At 37.4% G+C, this 24,751-nt stretch overlaps 1 long non-coding RNA gene and 1 pseudogene across 3 annotated transcripts; both read left to right on the top strand.

Moving 5' to 3' along the window:
- The first annotated feature begins 235 nt into the window (after positions 1-235).
- LOC112653923 (uncharacterized) lies at positions 236-24,285 on the top strand. Of its 3 annotated transcripts, none has more exons than XR_003132630.3 (6): positions 236-699; positions 1,059-1,314; positions 10,772-10,845; positions 13,391-13,517; positions 22,777-22,983; positions 24,086-24,285. It is a non-coding gene; the product is annotated as an uncharacterized LOC112653923 (long non-coding RNA). The 3 variants fall into 3 exon arrangements; XR_003132631.3 differs by having other exon boundaries at positions 13,391-13,468; XR_007409724.1 differs by having other exon boundaries at positions 236-455.
- On the top strand, positions 16,864-18,427 carry LOC112653922 (60S ribosomal protein L9-like; annotated as a pseudogene).
- Positions 24,286-24,751: the final 466 nt, after the last annotated feature.

A 24,751-nucleotide genomic window follows, 5' to 3' on the forward strand; every position in this document is an offset into this window, starting at 1 on the left:
TTGAATATAAAATGATTATTCCAGATCACTAAGAATAATGAGTTGTTTGGACAACTCATTGCATCAAAGCTGTAACAAATGTTAAAAGTCACAACTTCAAACTGATTTTTGCTAGCCAGCAGAAATGTGTTATACCCTTCCAAGAGAAACTCAAGAGAATCCCTGTGGAGACCAGAAGAGGTTTTGTGATGTTGCAGATATGTCATAAAAATACAAGTGTTACCGTAGCAATCACTTTTATTTATTCTTAGCAAGATCATGATGGATATAGTGAACAATCAATGCTCTAATCCATCTTTTATTCTTTTCTAGGATGTTACATACTTTTTGGATTGTTAATAACTTTTATAATACTCATATCAATGATTTACTAATTCTGAGGACTCCATCATGGAATTGGTTATTGTGGTTTTCCTCAAATTGTTGTACTGACCGGTGGAAAATCAAGCATAGCTGTAAACTCTTATTTTATTAAGTTGTTTTATTTTCTTCTTCTTCTTTTTTTTGTGGTCATGACTCAAGTAATACTTTATTGCATCTTTTCATTTTAAGGACATGGCATAATTAGGGGCCTTAGGTGATGAAAGGAAAAAAAAAAAAAAAACCTTGGGGAAAAAGATCATGGTATAGTGGGAAGAATATAGGCTGGGTGCCAGACAGACAGGTGTGGATCTCAGCTCTGCCATTCAGTAATTTTAGGTAACTTAACTCTGCTGATCCTTGGTTTGCTTATCCTGGAGAGTTCACTGGTTATGTCTAACTAAAAGGATAGTGAGGGAACTAAACATGCTAGGCTATGTGCAGTGCCTAGAGGAATCACTGGTAGGTCATTGCCAATGACTGCCAGGAGAGCTGCAATAAATGCTAATTACATTATTTTATCATAATACTTATTTCTATTAAATATTTACTCAAACTGAACAAAACTTTTAGTTATGCCAAAAGACAATCTATAACTCATATAAAATATGTAATGTGTTATAAGCATATGATGGTTTATACACAAAAAACATTTATTTCTCACTCATGTAAGTAAAAAAAGGTTTTTCTGTTGATAGGCTAGGTTTCCAGGTGACTTTCATCTCTTGGGCTCCTCCATCTTCAAGATATGACTTCTGAGGATGTCATGCTCATTTATATAAATCCAGAATAATGAAGAAAACATGGAAGAAAGTACCAGAAAGATTTCCATGGGACTTATCTGGAAGGGCAATCCACCAATCACAATTCACTGGCTAGAACTCCACCAACATGGTTACATCTAACTGCAAGATGAGATCAGGAATGGAGTCCAGGTGCATGCCCCAAAAGAAGGTGACAGTGTTTGAGGAACAGTCACATCAAGATGTTAACAATATAAAAAGTTAACATGAGCAAAATGTAACAAACTATATTATAAATAATTGAACATATTTAAATACTATATAGCTTCATAGTGGGTTGTATTATATAATTGCGCTGGCAAAAGAAGAGATTAATGTATCTTTATAATAATTAAATATTAATGGAAAATGGTGTATTTGAAGAGGTTTGTAGAAGGGCAGTGCAGAAAAGGTGGGTAGATATACATGGGAAGATGCTGCTGCATTCTGAAGAGTAGTCTGGGAATATTCTTGCTCAAGTGTTGAGATATCCATCCAAAAATGATCCCTAGAGCTGTGTGCCTGCACAAATGAAAATTCACAGCCTCCTTCTCAATACCATCGTGCAGTGTTAGAAACTTTATCGTCATAGGATTGCTTTTGGTATTTGCTTCAAGCCCTAGGTGGTAAACATAGAGGTGAGACAGAGCCTAAAAACAGAAAGTTCTGGAGGGGACTTTAACAAAACTCAAGAGTTGGGTTCTTTGGGAGGAACCAATGCAATACCTCTTAGTGATCTGTAGATTGAGGGAAGGAACTCAGTTCAGTCTGGACTTCTTTGTATTCCCAACACTAGCTAGAACCTACTAAGAAAATATATTCAACATGAAAATTTTTAAATGACCAAATTTAAATTTGGTTATGAAATTTAAATTTTTGTTACGAGAAGAACAAAGAAATGAGGAGAGACTAGAGAAGTGTTTCTACAGACTGGAGAGGCAAAGGCTAAGAGATTATATGGCTGAAGCTCGTGAAGTCATAAAGGATACAGAGTGAATATAGGTTGTACACTGAATCCAAACATGTGGGAAACAGGTGGAACCTCTTAAAGCTTGAGCCAGATAAGTTTAAGACTGATAAAAGTAAAACCTGTACACCTTCTTTCCTGGTTGTAGTTTAATTATTTAAACTATTATTTAAACTATTATTCAATTAATTAAATTATTTTGAGAAGATGCCCAAGTTTTGGGGCTTAGTGGTATGTTCTCATTTTCTACTTGTATATCAATGTCTCTCTTTTATGCTCAGAGAACAAACAGAATTGTGATTTGTATTTTCCAATTAGCAAAGATGGTTTAATGTACTTGGACAATTAGATTGATTTCTTTGGGGATTTAGGGGCACACCAGCCTGTTGATATACTCTTCCACACTATGCTCAGTCATTTGGAGAGGCGCTGCACCCTACATAAAACACTTCCAATAGCTGCTGACTTCCAAAGCTAATCCTTTTTAAAATTCCTACTCCATCCTTCTGATTTTATCAAGAAGAAAGTCTCATTTTGGTGTTCATCTGTCTTTAACAGCTAACACTTGCTAACTTCCCTTTTAACAGAGAATAGGAGTTCAGTAAATAATCGAATCTTTGATAAACCTGTGGTGGGTCTGACAAGCCTTAAAGGAGAATAGGGGTCAGTTGAACTCATGTTAGAGAGGCTGGAATCCACAAATCCAAGATGTTTCCTATGTTCGTTTACTCAAAAGGTAGTGGATACATGGAAATTTTATGTCATGAAAACCTAAAATATAGGCTTCTAGAAAGGTTAATCTAAATTCACACATGTCAGAAAAATATCAAGAAGTCTCCGGGTGTATCCCTAACCTTTTGAGTTTCACATGATAGAAGACCACCATCACATGATATGCCCCTGTATGCTCCTAGAAGAGAGGGAATATTGGATGGACCATGGTTCAGACCCACTAGACTAATTCTTGTGCTTTTAAGTAAAATCCTCTGTTTCTTTGAAAAGACCTCTTTTAAATTGCAGATGAAGCTGGTCTGGGGAAAGGTGTCCCTAAAGAGAAAGTAGCGTAAGTGCCCATGTTAGTACTATCTTACTGTGTGCACAGGATAAATCTAATGCAGATTGAACTAATCTAAAGTTCAACATCTGTTTCATTCAAAGTGGAACATTTGAAATTCAATGCAAAGAAGGACTTTCAAGCCTGGCTTTTATTCTGAACAACTAATTGCAGTAGTCAGTTTCCAGTTTTTGAGTCCATAAAGCCCCTTAGCCAGTCTCAATAAAAGTCCCATAAAATAGCATTACAATCTAATGAATGTCTTATAGGTTTCATTTTGTTTTGTTTTTAAAAAGAACCATTGTATAAAATTTTATAAATTTTTGAATTTAGTAATATTGAGTATCAGTAATATTAAATGTCATGGTTAAGAACCTATATTCTGGAGCTGGACAGACTTGGGCTTCAATTTCACGTTTGTTACTGAGTAACTTTGGGCAAGTTATTTAGCCCCTCTGAATTCCAAATTCTTTTTTCTTCCTATAAAATAGGGATATAAATAATAGCTACCACACAGGTAGCGTTAATGAAGTAATGTTTATCAGCTGCATTAAACAAAATAATTGAAGTAAACTCTTAGCACAATACCTGGCAGAGATTAAGGGTCAAATGTATTAACTATAATTAATAATCATCATAGTAGCAATTTTATTCAGCACTGATCTTTTGATTTAATAGCTTTGTTTATAGAACACAAAACACTCAGGTTAAATGCATATTTAAAAAGTATCTCTTGGGGCAGCCCCAGTGGCCCAGCGGTTTAGCTCTGCCTTCGGCCCGGGGCATGATCCTGAAGTCCTGAGATTGAGTCCCATGTCACCCTGCATGGACCCTGCTTCTCCCTCTGCCTGTGTCTCTGCCTCTCTCTCTCTCTCTCTGTGTCTCTCATGAATGGATAAATAAAATCTTAAAAAAAAAAGTGTCTCTTGATATTTACAAACATATAGATGTTTTTGGCCCAATGAAAATAAAAGAAGTAAAAGTGAGAATTTTAATTTTTTTCCTGGAAATTTTGATTTTTCAACACCTGCAACAATGACATTATAAAGTATGCCCATCTTAGTCTTCATTTACTCACACTTTCTCTGACACCCTCTTTAACTACCTCTGCCCTAGGCTGTGGTCCCCTGACAATAGAATGTTTAGAACTGGAGGGTAGCAGCTGAGGACTCCTCTCTGGGACATCCTCACTGACTACACCATCTTTTGTAAGGAGAAAACTAAAGCCCAGAGGGGGATCATTGGTTTGCCCAACTTCCGTTGAGTCTGAATTTAAACTCTTTTTCTCACACTTATTCCGTTGCATCATACTGGTCCTCAGCACTGAGAGGGCTCAGGATTTTTAATAATCACCATGGCCCATTTAAGAAAGGAAAATGAACTTGAAAAAAATGCTCTAAATGTTTTGGAGAATATTTTAGTTTTTTTAGAATAAGTTAAATTTTGGAAGCAGTGCTCCTTAAGTTCATATCCAGAAGATATTATATATAAATTGTTACATATTAATATTTATATCAATTTTTATTAATATAAAATTATTAGCACACTAGTATTGCTAATATTATTGATATTTATAACAGTTTAACATTAATTTATTTGTATATACTTTTTTCTTTCTAGGTAAAGAATTATTTTAGTATTGCCAAAGAATGTGCCATTTTTATGAAATTTCCAGCTGGGGGAAAAATTATTAACATAGCATACTAAACCTTAAAGAAATAGCCAGCTCAGACCCAAAACTGTGTGGAAAAGTCTTGTTCTGTAATTCTATGATGCTGGGATTAGGCAAACAGCTGATGGCTTGATCAGTCAGGGTCTAACCTGAAAACTGCTGACTTCCTGGATGTGAGCCAAAAGTTGCCCTTGGGGTTGAGATAAGCCAGTTAATCTCCTGACTGAAACAACTAGTCTAGACATTGAATTGCTCAGGTCCAGTACTTGTCAGGGATACTGTGGATTGACTATATTCTAATTTTACCCACTGTGTAGTCCTGGAATTGTAAGGGTGTTTGGGGCAAGAGTATGGTATAGTTACTAAACTTGACTAATTCAGCTGCCAAGAGAAAGATAAGGTGGATGGTTAAGTTTACATATTTTTTTTAGATCAGTTCCCAGTCACTAATGGTGAGAAAACAGCTGTATAATAGGTCTAGCTTGTTTTATTCATGTGTAAGGATGTAATAAGCTGGTATTAGCTGTGCTTCTGATCCTCTGAGAGGTTCTTCTGGCTGTGAGGATCCTTAAAAGTTGTTGAGAGAGCCATTTGGGACTACTGTATGCTGATGACTTTGAAATGGAAGACACATACAAAATGAAAAGAAGACTTTCTAAAGAGCCAGCATAAAGTAAAGGCAGTCATTAGACCTTAAGCAGAAATTTGGCACAAAATTCTACTATTACCTGATATTTCGATATAAGAAATGCTAAAACAGATTAAGCAGTGAAGTGGGTGTTGCACAGGCCTGCAAGTCTTCAGAGCAACCATCTTTAGCCTAGAGGGCATTGAAGGCTCCAACTTTCAGTTGGGTCTTGCTCCATTTTAATATTTGTGCCATATCCATTCAATATTAGCCCCTATTTCATGTAAGATATTTTGGGCTGAAAAGATAAATAAAATCAGCTCCTTCCTTTAACAACTTCACATACCAGCAAAGACAGTCATATCAAATTAGAAAGAATATCAAGAAAAAGTGGACAATAATGGCTATTATTACATAGTTACTTAGGGACTGAGATTGCAGCTGGAATGACTGAAGAATTCAGAGCTGCTTAGAAATCTGTTTCCCTTCATTTTCTTACCTTATTCAAGATATTCTTCTCATAATCATCTGCATCTATAGCTACTGCTTGTGTTTTATTGACATTAAAGGTTTTCTCTCTAGTCCTATTCTCACCCATGCTCTGCTAGCCAAATGTATAGTGAATAATTTTTACACAAATGTCGCACGTGATCTTTTGAGCAGACCTATTGTCTTATCATCTTTGGATATAATCACTTAAGTTGGCTTTACCATATTCTATCCAGCACCAACTTGAACTCTTGGAGTTCTCTGAGGTTCTTTCATTTCCCTCAACTCCATATCTAATTGGCCTCTAAGTTTAGTTGCTTCCACCCCTTCTTGACTCATTCTCTGCTACAGATTGGGTTCTGGGATGCAGATTCTGCTTCAAATCAACATCAGTGGAAGGAAGGGCACGGAAGTAGCATTGGGTGGAGGGTAAAGTTGAGCTCTAATGCAGGCACTATAGCCTCAGCCGTAAGAATCTTGGGAACGAAAATGACTTCTGAGTTTTCCCACTTTCTACAGAAATGACAGAGCCTTCATCCTTGAAGAAGTTCTCCATGTCTGTTCCACTTGCCTTGCTGTTTCCTTATTTTAGATTTTCAGAACTTTGAACTTTTCTAGAAATTTCTTAACTGTTCCCCTTCCCCTCTTTCGTATAGCCTCCCCTTCAGTATAAGACAAATTCATGTCACTCCACTGATTAAAAATCCACCAGTAACTCCTCATCTGCTGCAGGATAAAATCTTGACTTCGTAGCATGACTTACAAAGTCCTCATGAGTTTAGACCTTTCTACTTTTTCAGACTCATTGCTTTACAACTGCTCCTGCACCAATCCGAGATACCAGCAACATGGAGCTCCCTGCACTTCTATAAAGATACCCCACTTACCTGTGTCTCTGCCATTCTATTCCAAAAGAAAGCCCTTTTCTTATCTGTCTGCTGAATTCATCCTAATCATTCTTCAAAGAGTCAACTCAAGTTCATTTCCTTAAAATGCCTTTCCTAATATTTTTAGATAAAATCAAGCACCTTAATTTCTGTAGACTCTCATCATGAGCTGTAATCTTTTGTTTTTCATTTGTCTCAATCTCTATGATATAAAAACTCAAAGGGCCGATATATTATAATACATAAATCCATCTTGTATCCTCTATGGCTAGCACAATTCCTGTCTCAAAACTATATGTTTCAGAATGAGAAAGAAAGAAGGAAAAGAAAAGCAAGGAAAGAAGGAGAAAGAAGTCCCTTTCTATATTAACTCTAAATCTTGTTGATCCTAATCAACACCAATAATTGCTTCATTCAGACTTTCATGGGCTCTGTGTCTAATTATTTTGTCAACACAGAAACAGTGTGATTTGTGAAATTTATTCTTGATATGCTTTGGCTTTTGCATGACTTTTGCATCTCTATGAAAAAAATCAAATGTTCAGAATTACCAACCACAACAGTTGATCAGTGGTAAAATGGACCTCCCTGGTAGGGACTGAGAACCCAAACAGCCTTAGGGTAAGCTCACAAGAGAAGTTCTGGCAGTAGTTTTTCAGCTGCATTTGGGACAGTTGTGCAGTCAGCCTGAGGCTGACCCCCAAGTAGGCGAGAAATGTATATGCCAGCAAGTGACTAGAATAGGATGTTGAGGGAGGGAGAGGACAAGGGCTGTTTTATGACTCCTGGTGGCAAAGAGAAGTGATGCAGGCTGATGGAGCGAAGGCTTCTTCCAGATCTACCCATAAGTAGTGGACATCCAGTCATAGCAACTGGCACTCGGAGGTTGCTGATGACCTCTGAGTGAGGACTGGTGTGAGGGATACATCCAAGTACTAGCTTCATAGGTGCCAAGATTGAAGCAGAGAACCAAGAAGATAATTGGAGCAACAGGATGGAGCCCCAAGATACTAGGACAGGGCTGTGTGGCAGAGGTTTTGCTACAGTGGACAAAACAAGAACTCCTTATGGAAAGTAGAAGCAACATAATGCTAGGGTTGGCAAAAGGGGTGACTCGATGTGGAAATATTGAATGAAGCCTCTGTTGTCTCCTCAGGTACAGGTTTGGGAGCTATTTGGCAAAGGCTTGAAGCTATAATTTGTGAGAATAGTACCCTTAGTACTAGGGATATAATGGACAATAAATCTAACTTCACTTTAGTCAGGATCCTGGGAACCTATAGTGTCAAAAGTTTCTTTCACTAGTAACCATGAATTATCAAGATACACCCGAAGGTCTAGTTAAGGAATTTATTTTGTGACTGCACTGAAAACAAATTCCCCAAATAGCCCCATCCTTACTGTGCTTTGACCTGTATACTCCTTACAATTCAGAAGAGTGAAGAAAGAAACAGTGGAAGTGAATTCGTTTAAAAATACACATTTAACCTGTTCCTCAAAGCCAAGCCTAAGGTGAGAAAGGCACTGCAAGAACATAGGCGGAGGGCCCAGGCTGACTCCTAAAGGAAGAGGAAAAACATACTTTGTCCAAAATGAAAGCAAAATGTAGTGATGTGGCGATGTTTTATGTTCACAACTAGGCCATGACTGAGTGACTACATTTTTAATGATGTAGAGCTCAGGACGAGTTGGGAGCCGGAAGGAGAAGAGCAAGGCCCCCTCAATGGGTACTCATTCCACCTGGGACCAATTAGCCACAGAGCTACGCTGTTTATCAGGAAGAATGGGTGCATGGGATTGGGTCGAGGGGTGAGCAGGAAGAGGAGGGAAAAACAAGAGCAGAGAATGACTCTTTGGGTCATCTTTGGCATTTGTAGAGTAGGCTACTTATATTTGTCTCCTAGGATAGAGATCACTTTTATTGATTGTAGAATGGCTCTGTGATGTGTCATCTTCACTGAACTCCCTTCTCCAGAATTACCTTTTTAGTTTGCTTCTGGTTCATGTGGGCTTTAAGGAAGATTTTCTCACAAGAGGTGGAGAGCGCAAGAAAGGCAGCAGCCTGTACACACCTTCTACTGGGTATCCTATCAAATACTAGAGTCTGGGTGCAATGTTGAAGGACTTTCCAGATGTAAAGCTCCAAATCAGTTGTTTTGAGTTAATCAAAGGGTAGTACTGACTTAATCTAGTAGAAGTCTTTCAAAAAGGGCTGGGCTCTCCTTGAGGAGCAGAGACTCCAGGTGGCCAAGAGAGAGGAAAATTGTAAGATAGTTCTGTTTGCCTTGTTGGAAGGCAGCAGCAGCTCGGCCTACAAATGCCTTCCCTTTCCCTGATCTTCCTTCAGTTTCTCTGATTCCCAAGCCAGCATGTGTTTGGCTCCATGGTTAGAGCCCCTGATTCTTCAGATTACCCTCGTCACCAAGGTCAGGGGCAACAAGGATGGATGTTTTAGTCTATACTTGTTGGATCTCAGCCTCTTGGTAACCTTCGCTCCTGCCTCTCTGTGCACTTTGGGTTCTAGCATTTGGTGAGAGAAAGCCTTGCAGAGACTGCTTAGCCAGGAGTTTCCTGTGATAAGTCCACACACACACACACATTCTGTACATATATTTATATAAAGTATGTGTGTTTATGTATAATTATATAAAAATATATGCAAAATATAAAATACATTTTAAAACATATATACTGATTCTGTTTCTCTGGTTGAGTCTTGATTGATAGAGTACATTATTTTTACCTTATTTTCGTAGGTTACTTTACAGTTTACCAGGCATCTCCACATATTATATTATGGCCTAGGTGAAGAAGCTGGGTCTGAGAAACATTAAATGACTGAGCCAATGCCAGTAGGTGACCTAATAAAGTCTTGAATTAAAGCTCATTCTCCCTTATCTGACAACACTCCTTGTCATGACGATGTATTTAAAGAGCTATGCAGAAAAAAAATTTGAAAAAGTGCAGTAAAACTTCTGAGGGGGATAGAAGAAAACAAATGCATGCAATTTGGGTTGAAGTAATATCTTCTTTTTCATATTCCAAAAACTTATGTAGCATCCTATGTTTTGGATTTCAGTTTTGTGATTAACTCTAATATATAAAGAGAGAAAAGAATAGCACAGAGAATTTAGCAAACATCTGCTTTTGAAAATTATTGCTTGTTTTGAGGTGAGAGTAGAGTGAGGTAGTCTGGGTGATGAGAGAACCTAGACATAACATCTATAAATTCAAAAAGTAAAACAGTACAAAACCTCTGTAATGGGCATTCTGTATTCTATCCTGTGTTGCTTAGCTAAAACAGTTCTTTAAAAAAAAAAAAAAGATTTTATTTATTCACGAGAGAGAGAGAGACAGGCAGAGACACAGGCAGAGGGAGAAGCAGGCTCCATACAGGAGCCTGCAGATGCTCAACCACTGAGCCACCAAGACGCCCCTAGATATAACAGTTTTAATTATTTTTTATTTTTTAATTTAAAATATTTTATTTATTTATTCATGAGAAACACCGAGAGGGAGGCAGAAACACAGGCAGAGGGAGAAGCAGGCTCCATGCAGGGAGCCCGAATGTGGGACCCGATCCGGGGACCCCAGGATCATGCCTTGAGCCAAAGGCAGACACTCAACCGCTGAGCTATCCAGGCATCCCAACAGTTCTAATTTAATCAACAGTAGGCTTTATGAGCCAGCCTGGCTACTCTCTAGAAATATTTAATCTCTTGAACAATGAAAGTTAGTATTGAAAATGTTACATAACACACGCACACAAATATTTGCCCCCCTGTGACAACAATATAGGTATCGAATCCCAGAATAAAGTGATTATTTTGGAAATAGCAGTAATTTTTAAATTGAACAGAAAAAAGGTTAAAAAGACGTGCTTGGCATCAAACATCACCATCTATCCTTTCATTGTTTTTCTTGTCTTGCAGCCTTCATGCAAACTGAGAAAGCCACAGCCCATGCATAGTGGACGTGTGTTGTAATCCTGCTTGGATCAGTCTTAGTGAGCACCACTAGTTACAAAACAGTTTTCCCCATCATGGTTGGGGGAGGGCCCATGGGAAAAGAGTGTCTGACTCAAGTAGGACCAAGGAGAGTCCTCCCCCAGGGTGTCTAATGCCTACATCACCATGCCTTCCCACATGGCAGAGCCATGGGAGAAGGGTTGACAATGGTCCACACCATGTCTTCAGTAGTGTGCAAACAGTCTGCAGTAAGAGCCAATAAAGCCACAACCTGAGGAGATGAAAGAGAAGGGTCAGTGAAGGGGAAAGCCTGTGGGTGGTTCTAGCCGTCCCTCAGGACCTGCCCCTCCTGGGGGAGCTAAATTTTGGATTATTATAAATTTCATTTCAAAGAGCACATGAAGAGCCCTGGCAAATAAGGATGGGTACAGTGTTCTCCTCCTTTCTCTCGAGATTCTTGCATTCTGAGATGTGAAGTTGGGTCAGGATGAGGTCCGCTCAGGGACCAGAACTTGAATTTTTCGGCCTGCAGAGACAGGTGGAATTGGAATAGTTCTGGTGGTTCACCCTTTTGCAGAATGGTTGGGCCCACAGAGCTAGAAGTGAGAACTGTTGTATACTTGCTGTCAGGTTGAACACATAAGCAAAGGGCAAAGCTTACTGAAAAGTAAGGGCAAAAATGAGGGAAAGTCATGAAAGGAGAAAGTATTTTTAATTTTTAAATGCCCCCTATTATTTTGTAGTTGTGGGACTTGGGTTTAATTTGAATCCGTAAACTCTCAGAGGGCATCTGTAGGCATTTAGAAAAGGATGGTTAATTTGCAGCAGATACTAGCTTTTGTGCAAAGGCAGAAAGATGTACTGTAACATATGATGCAGATCACTTTAGAGTAATTGAACCATGGCTTTTGCATGCTTTCGATCCGAAGCTTATCTCTATCTCAAGCCTGTAGAAAGTCTTTTCCCATTTACATAACAGGGCAAGAGATTATTACAACTAAAATTAGATCCACGAATTGCTATGCACAGTGCTTTGTAGCATAATCAAATTATGATAAAATAGCCTTTATTTCTTTATTGCTGTATAATATAGTTAGATTTTTTAGTAATTTGTTTAGAAGTAAAGGAGTGGCGGTACTATCTTATTATACTAAAGCATCGCTGATTTTTGGCCAAATTGACAACCTTGCTTGATTGTTTTTTAGAGATGCTTATTCGAAGAATAGGAGGGATCCTGATACGGTCTAATTTGTTTTCCTTTCTTTGCTCCCGCCCCTGCCTTTTTAAAAAAATATAGGCCACTGCCCACAAGTCCTTCCTGCCCACCCTTATCACTTAACCTGATAATACCATCCCCAGAAAGTGGTTCCTGTTCATTTGATATGACCAGATAAAATCAAAAGCCTCATGCTTTCCCAGCACTGAAGAATCCTGAGCTGTTTTCTCTCGGATTCTGAGCAGGGCACAACACAGGAACCTTGACATTGGTTGGATTAGTCTTGCATAGACATAAATATGGGCGGAGAGGAAAAAGAACCAAATTGTTGAGAAAAGAAGTGAGGAAGTAGGGGAGGGGGGAAAGTGGACATTAAGTCAGAGTAACAGGAGAAAAAAAAAAGGATGGAAGGAAGAGAAGAGGAAACAGACTACAAGAATGTGGGCATGAGGGAAAAGGAAGACAGAGAGACAGCAAAACACAACCCAGAGGAATCCTGTAACACGGTGTAAGAGCAGATTTCCATACCATTTGGAGGCTCTGAGAGTTTCCCGATGGCTCTATTCAGCAGAACCCCCGGCCCCCACCCTGCTCTATATTACCGTTAATGCTAAAGGTAGCAGTAGCTGCAGAGGTGGCATTTTCTTCTAATTTAATTTTCAGTTACTGAACTCAGTTACTGACTCCTTACAGCCTGAGGGAAGACGAGCCTTTGTTAAAGCCGTGGCCGTTAACTTTCACTTTTCTTTTCAACCTCATTAGATTTCCCGAGGTTTAGTTCTAGACCCAAAGCACTGCACTGTGGCTAAACTATGTAAAATAACCTTTTTTTTTGGTGAAAAGCAACACCTGCAAAAATGTCACACAGATTTCAAGTTCAGTTGTATCCAGTGATGTCACCAAATGAAATCCCAGTACAAAAAAATGCAAGTAATAGGGTATTAGATTTGTCACAGCCTATGAGTTCCTTCATGGCATCCTGTGGTGCAGTGATGAACCAGAAAGGCTTCTTGTCGGGTGGCACCTTCATAGGAGCGCTGGATGGTGCTCTGGATGGGGAGCACAGCCCCGCAGACATTAGCCTCACTGAGGCAGGATTTGAAAGGGGACTGCTAATCTCAGTTAGGCCGGATTAGGTGTCAGAAGTTTGATTTAATCAGCACAGGATGAGTTGAGCCATTTCCCGAGTAGAGGGAGATTTGTTACAAAAATGGCATTTTTTGATTCCTTGTTACAAAAAAATGGCATTTTTTGATTCCATGACTAAATCCTGGAATGAGAATTATGTAGGATTGAACAACAATGTAAATGATCTATAAAGGTCAGATGATGATTCTGCGATCTGTCTCTACTTACATGTCTTTCAGGACAGTGTTTCTCTGCTGGCCCAGTGTGTGAACCCTGGGTTGGTGCCCTGTTCCAGATGGGAAGGCACGATCAGAAAGGTTTGCCTCAGGACTCACTTTGCCACGCATCAAGTCTCTGCGCCTCATGGTGACAAGTTGTTTTCTCTCCTCTTGTACTACATTCTGTCCTTGATGGGATATAGATATTTTAAAGCCATGTCAGTGAGACAAGTCCCTCCTTTGAGGAGTGTAAATCTAAATGGATCCACCGTCTGCTCCAGTGCTGGGGCACTGCGTGTGGAAAACCACTGAACTTTCTCTCAGCAGCTGTAACTTGGGGTGTACTGCAGGCAACTTCTTGTTCTACCTCGTGTACACTTGCTTTACTTGAGATACTAGCTATGTAAGAATCATTCTAAACAGTATTTAATGATATAAGAGTTGCTAACAAAAAAACTTGGCTTGATAGATGGCTAAAACCTTTATATTTTATTCTTAATTAAAGAAATGATGAAATGAAAGGAGATCTACTTAATAGTAGGAAGTGTACCAGATTTCATTTGGCCTTGTTCTAGAGTAATATTTTACAAACTTTAAAAAATATACAGTAAGAAATATAATTTATGTACGTTTGTTGCAATGTAAACAGTTCTTGCTGAGAAATCATGTGATGTGTTTTGTTTCACATTTGTGGTATTTATTTAATTTAAAAATGCTAGTTAGAACCCACTGCATTTATTTTATTACCTACCAATGGGTAGTGGCTATTTGTAAACACCTTTTCTTAAATTTTGAGGAAAATAAGCAAAAAGGATAAGAAAAAAGATCAACTTGATGGAAATTAAGTAGTAGACATGTGCGTAGGTGTCCTTGCTATTTTAAGTATTGAATTTAATTGCTGATTATTATTTTTAAAGATCTTGATGGTAACTTGTTATACTGACCTCAATATGAAGTTTCAATCCAGTTTGTATGTAAATACAGCATTAAGGCTCTTTATGGTTATTATCTTATTTAACCTTCAGGGTAACACTAGGAGAGAAATTATCGCAAGAAGAGATGAGGTTAAGTGTTAGGAAATTTGTTCCAGGTAATGGTAAACTTAGTAAATAGTTGAGCAGAATTCTCCCCAAGTGCTGTGACTTCCCTCCTGCACACAGATCCTTAGCTGGCGGTGAGGGTGTGCTGGTGGGAGGGTTACCTGAATTATCAGGGAAGCTCTTTCCAACCATAGCTTCTCCCTCCCCATCCCTACATGCTTCACTTGGTTGCTGCTTAGACTAAAGGAAAAGAAAAAGTGGATGATCTGTCTTTAGTATTTTAAATAGAACTCATTTCTTTTTATACTATAATAGTTTGTTTATATAAGTTTTCACTAGTGACTCAAAAAATATTATAGACAGATTGGAAAGCATACCAATTAGTCACGAAAATTTTAGAAGTTAAATAAAAGCATAATTTACTATTCTTTCTAAAGACAAAAATAAAAATTTGAAGGTATTACTGTTTTTAATAAGCCATCCATCAGGTAAGCAAGGATTATATTGAGAATAAAATGGACAACAAATGACACCCCCTCCTCATTGCCTAGCCCTCTAGTAAGCCATTTGTTGGACTAAAGCTGTTAAGGGACTCATAAAGTAAAAGGATGTAAAGTGTGTGGCACCATATTCTCAAAGCAGGGAGAGGAGAGGAGTAAAGAATGGGTTCAAACTTAAGTGACCATCAATTTAAACTACTACATGCAGATGTTCTATACAGACTGAATGGTAACCGCAAATCAACAACCGGTAGGAGAAATGCAAAAAAGAAAAAAAAGGGATCCAAGTATATCACTAAAGAAAGCCAACTCATCATGAGAAAACAACCACAAAACAAGTAACAAAATGGCAATTAAAACATACCTATCAGTAATTACTTTGAATGTAAATGTGCTAAATGCTTCAATCAAAAGAATAGGGTGATAGAATGGATTAAAAACAAGATCCATCCATATGCTGCCTGCAAGGGACTCATTTCACACCTAAAGACAGGCAGATTGAAAGTGAAGGGCTGGGAGTGCATTTATCAAGCACATGGGTATGGAAGAAAGTCAGGGTAGCAATACTTAGATTGGACAAAAAATAAAGCCGTATATGGAAAACACACAGCAAACATCATTTTCAATGTTGAAAAACTGAGAGCTTTCCCCCTAAGATCAGGAACAAAACAAGGATATTCACTCACTACTTTTATTCAACATAGTACTGTTAAGGCTTAGCCACAGCAACCAGATAAGAAAAAGGAATAAAAGGCATCCAAATAGGTAAGGAAGAAGTAAAACTTTAACTATCTGCAGATGACATAATATTATATATAGAAAACTCTAAAGACTCCATCAAAAAACTCCTGGAACTGATAAATGAGTTTAATAAGTCACAAGATACAAAATCAATGTACAAAAATCAATTGTATCTCTATTCACAAATAATGAAGCAGCAGAAAGAAAAATTAAGAAAGCAATCTCATATACATGCCCCCCAAATAATAAAATACTTGGCAATAAACTTGCCCAAGGAGATGAAACACCTGTACTCTGAAAACTGTAAGACATTGTTGAAAGAAATCAAAGATGACACAAACACATGGAAAGATATTCCACATTCATGGATTGGAAGAACAAATATTGTTAAAATATGTATACTACTCAAAGTAAACTACAGATTAATGCAATTCCTATCAAAATATCAACAGCATTTTTCATAAAACTAGAAAAAATAATCTTAAAATTTTTGTATGGAACCACAAAACACCATGAACAGTCTAAACAAGCTTGAAAAAGAAAAACAGATAGAAGCATCACAATTCCAGATTTCAAGTTATAGTACAAACTGTAGTAATCAAAGCAGTACGGTATTAGCACAAAAATAGACACAGAGATCAATGGAACAGGATAGAAAACCCAGAAACCCATGATTATATGGTCAATTAATCTTCAACAAAAGAGATAAGAATAAGCAATGAGAAAAAAAAAACAGTCTCTTCAAAAAATGATGCTGGGAAAACTTGACCATTTTCATTCACCATAGACACAAATGAACTCAAAATGGGCTAGAAACCTAAATGTGAGACCTGAAATGGTAAAAATCCTAGAAGACAGCACAGGCAGTAATTTCTCTGACATCAACAATAGAAACATTTTTCTAGATATGTCTCCTCAAACAAGGGAAATAAAAGCAAAAATAAACTATTAGGACTACATCAAAATAAAAAGCTTCTGGAGAGCAAAGAAACAAGTGACAAAACTAAAAGACAACATACTGAATGGGAGAAGGTATTTGCAAATAATATATTTAATAAAGGGTTAGTATCCAAGATTTATAGAGAACTAATAAAACTCAACACCTAAAAAACAAAAAAATCCAATTAAAAAATAAGCAGAAGACATTAACAGGCATTTCTCAAAAAAGACATCCAGATGGCAAACAGACACATGAAAAGATGTTCAACATCACTCATCATTAGGAAAATGCAAATCAAAACTACAATTAGATATCACCTCATGACTGTTAGAATGGCTGAAATCAACAACACACATAACAACAAGGCTTGGCAAGGATGTGGAGGGAAAGGAACCCCTGATGCACTGCCAGCAGGAATGTGAACTGGTACAGCCACTGTGGAAAACAGTATAGAGGTTCCTCAAAAAATTAAAAATAGAACTACCCTATAATCCAGTAATCCTGCTATTGGGTATTTACCCAAAGAATACAAACCCACTAACTCAAAAGCATACATGCACCCCTATGTTCATTTCAGCTTTACTTATAATAGCCAAACTATATATATATAATTCAGCGATAAAAAAGAATGAAATCCTGCCATTTGCAACAACATGGATGGAGCTAGAGAGTATAATGCTAAGTGAAAGAAGTCAGTCAGAGAGAGACAAATACCCTATGATTTCACTCAATACATGGAATTTAAGAAACAAAACAAATAGACAAAGGGATAGAGAGAGAGAGAAACTAAGAAACAGACTCAACTATAGAGAACAAACTGGTGGTTATAAGAGGGGAAGTGGGTGTAGGGATGGGTGAAATAGGTGAAGGGGATTAAGAGTACATTTATTGTTTTTGCCCCACCTACTGTGAGAATGAAGACCATTCTTGGCAATCAGACTGTTGACATTCCAGAAAATGCCAACATCACTCTTAAGGGACTTGCTGTTAATGTGAAGGGCCCCAGAGGGACCCTATGAAGGGATTTTAATCACATCAACGTAGAACTCAATCTCCTTGGAAAGAAAAAGAAGACACTCCGAGTTGACAAATGGTGGGGAAAGGAATTGGCTATTGTTCGCACTAGTTGTAGTCAAGTGCAGAACACGATCAAGGGTGTTACACTGCGCTTCCATTACAAGATGTGATCTGTGTGTGCTCACTTCCCCATCAATGATGTTATTCAGGAGAATAATTCTCTTGTTGAAATCCAAATTTCTTGGGTGAAAAATGTATCTGCAGGGTTCAGATGAGGCCAGGTGTTGCTTGTTCAAACCCAGAAAGATGAGTTAACTCTTGAAGGAAGTGATACTGAACTTGTATCAGACTCAGCTACTTTGATCTAGGAAGCCACAAGAGTTAAAAATAAGGATATCAGAAAATTTGGGGGTGGTACCTATGTTTCTGAAAAAGGAACAGTTCTTCAGGCTGATGAATAAGATCTAAGCTTTCTAGCTACAGAAACAGCAAGATGCCAGATGATTTTTTTCAGACTTATTTGTAATATTTTAAAGATGCAATAAAAACTATTGAAGGGGATCCCTGGGTGGCTTAGCAGTTTAGCCCTGCCGTTGGCCCAGGGCGTGATCCTGGAGTCCTGGGATCGAGTCCCACATCAGACTCCCTGCATGGAGCCTGCTTCTCCCTCTGCCTGTGTCTCTGCCTCTCTCTCTCTCTGTGTCTTTCATGAATAAATAAATAAAATCTTAAAAAAAAAACTGTACTGAATTGGGGGTAAATAAAAGAGTACTTATCATGATCAGCACAGAGTAATGTAGAGAACTGTTGATCCACTACAATGTACACCAGAAACTAATATAACACTGTATGTTATCTGTACTGTAATTAAAATTAAAAAGTTAAAAAGAGTTAGATATATTTCTGTGATATAGTGTATTTTAAAATGAAAAAAAATACAGTATCTACACTAAATGCAGCTGCCCTGAAAATTGCCATTGAAAATGTAGCTATAAAATGAAATAAAAATGAAATAATAATGCAAAAAAAAAGAGGAGAGGGAGAAGAAGAAAAGAAGAAGAAGAAGAAGAAGAAGAAGAAGAAGAAGAAGAAGAAGAAGAAGAAGAAGAAGAAGAAGGAAGAGGAAAATGAAAAATGTTAAGGATTATTATTGCATGATTTTTAAAATCATTTTTGAAATTCAAAATATTTTTAAATTGAACTTTCTGCATCTTAGGTCTTTTAATGATTCCACCATATTGGCAGTCGACTGATATATGGATTTTTTGGAGTATGAGGTTTTTAATGTATTAATATTCTTTACTTTTTAGATATAAAAGCAGAATGCATGATTAGGGGAATATATTTTACATTTTGATGACAGAATAAATTATGTGGACTGAATTAAACTTTGGGGGCTCATGACTTAAGTATTATTTAAAAGTCTTCTCTAGAATTACTTTAATTGGTTATGAGTTCTCAGAAATAAAGAATGGCCTTGAAAATATAATCACTAAGCTATCAATTTTAAATATTTATTTTAATTATTTAAAGAAAAAACTATCTTTTTCTCTGCCTCAAAATCCTTCATGTAATCAAGCAGAGGCTCTCCTATTTCGTGTGCTAGGTACTGTAGGAAGCTCATGTAGTGGACATCCCTGCTGCTCACCTGTATTTCCAGCTCTCCTCCCCTTCTGGCACATGAGAGCATTATGCTTTTCCACATCCTTGAATTTAGATGTGATTATGTGGCTTGTTTTGGCTAATGTGCAGAAGAGAAGTGCACCACTTGGTGTTTTCTCTTTTTCTGTTGGCCTAGGAGAGTACATGTTTCATATGGTAAGTGCTTCAGACAGTCATCCGTGGAGGACAGGTTTCCAGGACCTGCAAACTCAGGAGGAGCAAGAAGTAAAGTTTGTTGCGTTATTCACGGAGACTTGAGGGTTATTGGTTACTGCAGTGTAATCAAGGTCATCAGATTATAGTTGGTAAATCAAAAAGGTAGTTAAGACAAAGGATCTTTAACAGACTGCTTATATAACTCTAAAAGTTCTTTTTTGTTTATAATAAGTAGATATATATAGAATAATATTTTTGTTCTTAGCCAAGGACTTGTCTTTGATTATGAATTTGCCAACTGGAGTTCCATACTGTCTTTTGCTCGTTACCACATAGGTCATACTTTATATGTATGGGATTTTCCTTGGAGCAAGGATCTAAAGACAGGGGGAACTGACCTTAGTGCAGATTCTTCTGGCTTTTTACGTTGTCCCCTTGCAAATGTTTTACAGTTGTGTCTCTTAATAAACCTACTTTAGCGTTTAGGTGAGGGGAACTAAGGGGTACAAACTTCCAGTTATAAAATAAGTAAGTCATAAGGATAGAAACACAGCATAGGAAACATAGACAATAATATCGTGATAACGTTGTATGGTGACAGATGGTAACTACATTTATCATTGTGAACTTGTATAATATAGAGATTGTCAAATCACTGTGTTTTACACCTGAAATTAATATAACATTGTATGTCAACTATACATCAATTAAAAAACACAGACACTTAAAAAATATAAGCCTACTTGGATGGCACTTTTTACAGAGATTTACCTTTATTAAGTCTTTCTAAAACAACCTCCTTAGATTTCATAACAAACACCTGCCATTTTCACACTCCTATTTATCAGTTTATGTGGTATTTAATTAAAATTGTGTAATTCTAATAACAAGTATAAATGGTAGAAAAATTTAGGAACCAACATAAATGTTTCTTAACAAGCATGTAATTCATTTGGCTAGAGTAGAGGATGAGAGAATCCTAGAGAATAGCCTACTGGTCATGAGTTTCGATACAGAAAGAATCAGTGTGGCCTTTTACATTGGAGCCTGCAGAGTCAGTGTATATTGGACATAAATCTGGTGTATCATCTCAGGCTTTCTAAATGACCGTCCTCCTTTTCTTTCTTAGGCAGCACCCATTAACACCGAGGCACCTTTCCTTTTGGGAAAGAAATTTGAGGGCTTCACATAGCTAGGAAATGGTGGAGCCAAAATTCTAACCCAGACAGGTTGACTCCTAACCAGAAGAGAGGACAGGAAAATACTCAAATGGAGCCTGAGGCACATGATAGACATAGGATAGCCTGGGTAGGAATGCTGATGCCAGATCAGAGGCTGTCTAAACAATTGCTCAGAATTAAGCAGCTTCCAGGTAAAGTAAATCAGAGCTAGCTAGTATAAACCTGCTCCTTTTGAAAGAGCCCATTTCTACTTTTTATCATAATTTCTGGAGATGGCTAGGTTTTTCAAATTTTATTATGTCATTTATCCAATAATTCAACAAATATTTAATAAGCGTCTGCCCAGCCATGGGAAATTATAGGCACTGTGGATATACAGAAATAATGAAGGTACAGCCCAAATATTAAGAAATTCACAGGCTGGTAGAGAAGACTGACAAATACTCAAAAAATTATAATGTAATAACAGTAAACATGGGATATGAGGAGCACAGAGGAGCATACCAAACCCCTTTTTTGTAGCTAGAAGAATGGAAAGATATCCCAAAGACGACAAAGAAGAGCAGAGTCCTGAGCCCTGGACATCGTTTTTCCAGGAGAAAAGGGAAGGAAAGGACATTTTAGGCAGAAGGAACAGCACATGGCAAGAAATGGAATCATGAGTATAGTGCATTCCAGAAACAGATGATCACATGATGGATTTAGAGTATGGCCAGAGGGGCCATATAATTCACCCACAAAACCAGGATGATACTTTTGAAAGTGAAAAGCGGTGCTTTTCATAATTGCTCTGGGTCAACAGGAACAAACAGGCAGTGTCCCAGGTAAATTAGGATATTTGGTGACCCTGAGTGAGGAGGCCACAGAATGGAAGGGGTTTAGACTTGAATAAAAGTTAGATGGTCAGAGGCAGAGTGACTATGTTCAGTCAATTATTTCGCTGGCAATTTCCTCACCTGTAAAATGGTAAATTTTGTCCTTGTAGGTTTGTGCTATGACTATATAACACATATAGTGCAACTAGTACAAGTGCTAGTATAGTCCACGCCCACTAAATATTGTTTCCCTGGTGTCTACTCTACTCCCACCATAGGACAAAAAAGGGGGATAGTCTGGAAGATTAGTCAAGTATTAGATTTCCATAGATATTTTATATCATGCAAAGAAGTTTGAATTTCAACCTGAAAAAAAATAGAGAAGCTATCCAATCATATTTGCACTTTAAAAATAAGAGTTTGGGAGCAATGCTTGAAATGTATATCAAGGCAGTGGGTCATATTGAGAAGCTCCTGGTGACCTCTGGCACCACAAAACCGTAAGATCTTCATCTTTTTGGATGAAAGATGACACACAGACTCACACACCCTGACACACAGACTCATGTTTAAATAGTTTATTTGGCAGGTCGCAGAAAATAGCCTAGTGGGGAAGCGGGGCAGGGAAAGGAAGGCATTTGGAAAGCGTGTGGGGGCAACAGGGCCCTTAATCCACTAGAGAACTCTGGGTAATGTATAGAACCCATGCCTCAGAGGGGGCTCAGGTGTTTGCACAGCATCGTATGAGGGCTACACAGGAGGGCCATTAATTCTTAGACATTTCCAATCTGCTACAAGCAAAAAAAGAACAGGCCTTACTGGTCAGGAAAGCCCTCAGGTAAAGAGATGCTGGCAGTTGTTAATCAGGTCAATGTGTACATGGAAGTGGTCAAGGCTGGAGGCACAAGTAACAGAGGCATCTGCCATTTGTGGAAGGTCTGGCTTTAGAAAAGTAGAGTAGAAGAAGGGAATAAATAAATGCAAACCTCACATATAAGTCAGCAAATTAACTGTGTCGAAATTTATTGTTCCAATATAAAATGGCCAATTTGATTTTTAAAATTTCTCATTGAGTTGAGTTGATTTTGTTTCCTCTAGGCCAAAGCTTTATTGCCAATGAAATGTAAAAGAAAGAAAGAAAGAAAGACTTTATTACCTGATTTTAATTATTGTAAAATTACTGATGAGATTATTTGGAGCTTTTCAAGGTGGTTCATTTTTCCAGGCTTAGGAGAATTTAAAGAAAAAGAAAAGAAGGAAGAAAGGATCTCAAGGAAGGAAAGAAGGAAGAAAGAAAAAAAAGAATTAATTAATTAATTAATTAATTTATTTATTTATTTATTTATTTCTTGTAGTTCCCTGATACTACAGAAGGACATACCTGGACAGAGAGAAACTAAATAACCTTCCCATGATTGTTGAATGAGGTGTAGAAAAATCTGGAAAGAGCATTTTCTGCCTTGGCCTCTTCTTTGCTCCTTTACCTCCTCAGCTGTGTCTAACTCAACTAGAAGACCAATATAAACTGAACTGTCATATGGTGCTCTTTCTAAAGTGGCATGGTAGGTTTCTTAATATTTGGGCTTATTTTTAAGGTAGACACCTCACATTTTCACATAGGTGGAAGTTAATGCTATCTTTATCTCATAAAAAATGGAAACAGACTCAGAGACTTTTCTTGTTTAAGGTAATGCAGCAAATTTTTAATAGATTCAAGAGTACAATTCAAGATCTTTTTTTCTCTCTTATATGTTATTTCTTTTTACACAAATACATCTATTTTCTGGTTATTTAGGAGATATTTATGTACGTTTGTGTGTATATAAAGTAGATAATGTGACCTAAACATAGAGATTGCTTTCATAAAATATATTTTACTGGAGATAGAGGGACTCCAACATAATTTGACCTTCTCGTATTTAAACTGGGTGCCAAGAAAATTGGCAAAAGTAAAAAAAAAATGTTTTTCCTCTTTCTGTATTGTGCTCTGTAGTAACTCAAATACTTTACATACAGAATGACGTTGCCTTCTATAACTAATATAGTGATATAAAATCCAGTGTGGTTAAACCATAATAACTTTGAATGAATACATAATTGAAGTTATACACAGAAAAGTTTGGCCAACAAAGAATAATTTTCAACACCAGAACAGCTAGCTGGTCTTTGAATAGTCAAGGGAGGAAAGAGAATCCAATTATTACATTCCCAACATAGTATTTAGTGGAGAATCAAAGCTTTGGGCTCATAATTTATAATTGTCTCACGCAAAAAAAAAAAATCATGAAAATTATACTTGTGAGAAAATTCAGCAAAGTTATGGGATAGTTGTGGATTTTATTTTTTCTTTTGGCAACGATTAAAGTTAGTAGGAAGATTCTGTGTGAATATTTCTTTGGATTCTTATAGATGTAGTTGCAGACCCTGTCTCCTACTTATTAGTAGTGTGATTATTGTCCTCTGTTTTGTCATCTGTATTCTCAAACTTTTATCCCCCTCTGCTAATGTAATGCCTGCATATATTAAGCACCATTTAAGAGTCATGTTCTAAAATAAAACTACTTGTAAGGATTATCATTAGGATAAATGATGAAGTCTGATATATTTAGTAGATACCCAATAAAAGTATTTTTATTTTATGTTTTTTAAATCTATTTATTTTAGGGGGAGAGAGAGCACAAGCACAAGGCAGAGGGGCAGAGTGTGAGGGAGAGAACATCTTAAGCTGACTCCACGTTGAGCTGGGAGCCAGAGGTGGAGCTTGATCTTAAGACCGTGGGATCAGACCTGAGATGAAACCAAGAGTCTGAGGCTCAATTGACTACACCACCCAGGTGCCCCAATAAAAAATATTTTTACTTCCAGTCATGGTATGTGTTCTTTGTGATATATCGTGGAACATGTTGGAAGAACTACAGAAAGACAGAGATTTTGGAATTGGACAGACTGGGATTTATAAATCACAAATGTGCTACTTGACAGCCTAGTGACTATGGACATATAATTTAACTTCTTACAGGTTCAGTTGTTTCTTCTCCAAAGTAAAAAATAGGAATAACCACCCTTCAATGTTGAGAATCAAATTAGTTTACAGATATATGTGGTTCTTTAATTTTAGTTTTTTCATCTTTAAAATGGGAATGCCAGTCTTTATGATCTTAAAATGTTGTTATGAAGGCCCACTTACATAATGCATTTGAAAGTACATTTTTAGAAAGTCGGCTAAGTATTGGGCGCTTGGGTGGCTCACTCAATTAACGATGGACTCGGCTTGGGCTCAGGTGGTGATCTCAAGGTTGTGAAATGGAATCCTGCATTGGGCTCCGCACT

Source organism: Canis lupus, chromosome 3, assembly GCF_003254725.2.
Source record: "Canis lupus dingo isolate Sandy chromosome 3, ASM325472v2, whole genome shotgun sequence".
In the NCBI taxonomy this organism is placed as follows: Eukaryota; Metazoa; Chordata; class Mammalia; order Carnivora; family Canidae; genus Canis; species Canis lupus.